The 2,663-nt window shown below is 49.0% G+C and overlaps 1 long non-coding RNA gene across 1 annotated transcript in view; it reads left to right on the plus strand.

The window, feature by feature from the left end:
• The first annotated feature begins 2,225 nt into the window (after positions 1 to 2,225).
• Positions 2,226 to 2,663, plus strand: part of LOC114073663 — a 6,616-nt gene continuing 6,178 nt past the window's right edge. The window contains exon 1 of the long non-coding RNA XR_003574366.1: positions 2,226 to 2,272. This is a non-coding gene — a long non-coding RNA (uncharacterized LOC114073663). The remainder of the gene's footprint in view (positions 2,273 to 2,663) is intronic.

The raw sequence follows: 2,663 nt of genomic DNA on the forward strand, positions 1-2,663 counted from the left end.
GTTTACCTCCAAAGACTCTTAGCGATGTTCTGGTGGGAATTTCTTTGCCAGAATTGCTTAGTGGATTCATGCAAGTGTGTTGGTACTTATAATTTATAGGATAAATATGAAGATACATGAGCATGATTTATTGATAGAGCATAAGCTATATATAGTGCCTTTAACTGTATTATTAAAACTGAAGGTAAATAATTAATGGAATGAAGAAAAGATACATAAAACTCTGGGGAGTTTTGATGGGAAGCATTCCTGTCTTGTGGTAATTAAAATTGAATATATTCTGAGTATATTTTATGTCTTTCTGGCAAAAAAGATTATTTCCTCATTTCATCTCATGCTAAGAGACACTGCGTGCGGCCGCAGAAGCTGTGCAGCCTGTGTGAGAAAAACCAGGGGAAAAATGAGTATGACTGTTGGGCTGGAGTGCCATCCCACTCTCAGGATAGGATTACTGTCCGTGGGTGCTGACCAGTTCTGTTTGGTTGACCCTCAGAGTAGTTTCAGGTGAGATATAGCTCAAATAACATGTGTTAGTTTTGCAAAGTTCAGTGCGCCCTTTTCCATGAGAATTGTTACAGAAAAGTACAGGCTGGCTTCATCAGAAAGCAAGGGACAAAGATAATGTTTTTTATGATGATAATCAGGGGACTACTTAAGCAAAGCAAAATTCAGCTAATAATTTGTTATGTCTCCATAGACAACTCTCCTGGGTTTGAGAGGAAAAGATGGGCGGACCACTCCGAAGAACAATAACTCAAACAGGCCCTTTCATGACTCAGACGATCTAGTTTAGTGGATTGACTCACAAACACATAGGATTAAATATCCTGTACACCTTTAGGATATCTTTTTTCACTGAATTAATTTATGCCATTTCCATACCAAACATTAGTAAGGTCAAAGTGACCTTACAACTAGTTGTTAAATTCCCTGGAGTCAGAACAGCTCAACCTCAAGTGGCTGTCAGTCTAAACAGACCCACGGTTAACCCAAACATGCTGCAACACAACCAGTGCCAAGGCCTCTCTGCCCTTCTGTCCAAGCATGAGAACTGAAAGGCCTTCATGGTATCCAAGGGAAATCATTCATAATTCTGCCCCAGCAAAGCCTCAGAGTGTGAGAGAGAGGCCTTTTACTTGCACCACTGCATCTGCCAAAGCCTTTTGTAAAATCAGTGGTGCTCTCTTGTCTGGCGTGAAGATGAACTGAAATCTATAAATTTAAGTGCTTACAGTGTTCATAATGGATAAAACTTGTTTCTGGATGTAATTTTGCTGCAGTATTTTAGTTTTCTGAAGAGATAAAAAATCCCAGTGGAAAAGTGCTTCATTTCCTATGGCATCGGGGCACTTGTGGTGAGTCTCTCCAACTGTGGGCCTACCTGGTCCAGTCCAAGCCCCTGTAAGAATCTGTGCCTGTTCCCATGTGCAGAGAATTCATCTCAGCAATGTCCCATCCCTATTCATCTCACCAATGTCTATCAGTGTCTGCAGGGAGAGCGTCAGAGGATAGAGCCAGGCTCTGCTCAGTGGTGCTGGGCAATAGGGCAATTGGCAATGGGCAGAAACTGAACCATGGGGAGTTTGACCTGAACATGAGAAAGGATTTCGTTATTGGGCAGGTGACTGAGCACTGGAACAGGTTGCCCAGAGAGGGTGTGGAATCTCTCTCACTGGGGATATTCAGGAATCAAACCATCTGGGCACAATCCTGTGCCACGTGCTCTGGGATGAGCCTGCTTGAGCAGGGAGGTTGAACCAGATGACCCACTCTGGTCCCTTCCAGTCTGACCCATCCTGAGATTCTGTGATTGTGTCAAAAGGCTGAAAGGCGACTGAGCACTGCAATCAGTGACCAACATTAAAATCAAAGCTGCCGCAAGTTCCAACAGCTTTCCAAATAGTAATTTGTAATAACGCTTGGCATTTATAACAAACAGGCGATCAGACACGAGTAATAAATCGCATCTGTGTTCCCAGAGCTTTGTGTGTCTGCTCTCCTGAAACACCCGCAGCGTCGGGCACGTCACACCCTCTCCTAGTGACAAGGCACAGCTCCTGGGTTTGCATGAATGTGTTTCTGTGTGGGCAGACCCTCGCTGAGAACCCGCCCTAGGGCTGTACGAGCCCGGCTCAAGCCACCCGGGAATTTCCTCCCGCAGCCCGCGGGGACGGCGCGTTGGGGTGAGGGCGGAAGTGACGCCGGCCGGGCGGAAGTAGCGGCGGCGGGGCAGGGCGGAAGTGCTGGCGGGAGCGGCGCGGTGCCGGCGCAGGTGAGCGGCGGGGTCTGCCCGTCCCGCGGGGCCCCCCGGGCCAGGCCGGGCCGGCCCTCACCTCACTCGGTGCAGCCCGCGGGGCCCCAGCGCTTCGCCTTTACCCTCATGTAAAGAGGAGCGCGGCTAGAGGAGCCGCGCGGCCCGCGGGACAGCGGCCGTGCCCCCCATGCAGAGGTGCTGTGGGGCCGCCTTTGCTGGGTCCCCCCTCCCTCCTCCCGTCAGAGAGGCCTCGCCAGGCCGAGTCTCCATCTGCGCATTTAAGACTTCGATTCAGACTGTTTTGTAAAAGCCCATGAGGGCTGTGAACGCGGTGGGAGCGCCGGGACCGCATCACCTCTTTAGTGTGTTAATAACAGCTGATTGCTTTTCGGTTTATTTTGTGCTGTGG

Source organism: Empidonax traillii, unplaced genomic scaffold (assembly GCF_003031625.1).
Source record: "Empidonax traillii isolate 1590-97213 ecotype Southwest subspecies unplaced genomic scaffold, ASM303162v1 scaffold8774:size8864, whole genome shotgun sequence".
In the NCBI taxonomy this organism is placed as follows: Eukaryota; Metazoa; Chordata; class Aves; order Passeriformes; family Tyrannidae; genus Empidonax; species Empidonax traillii.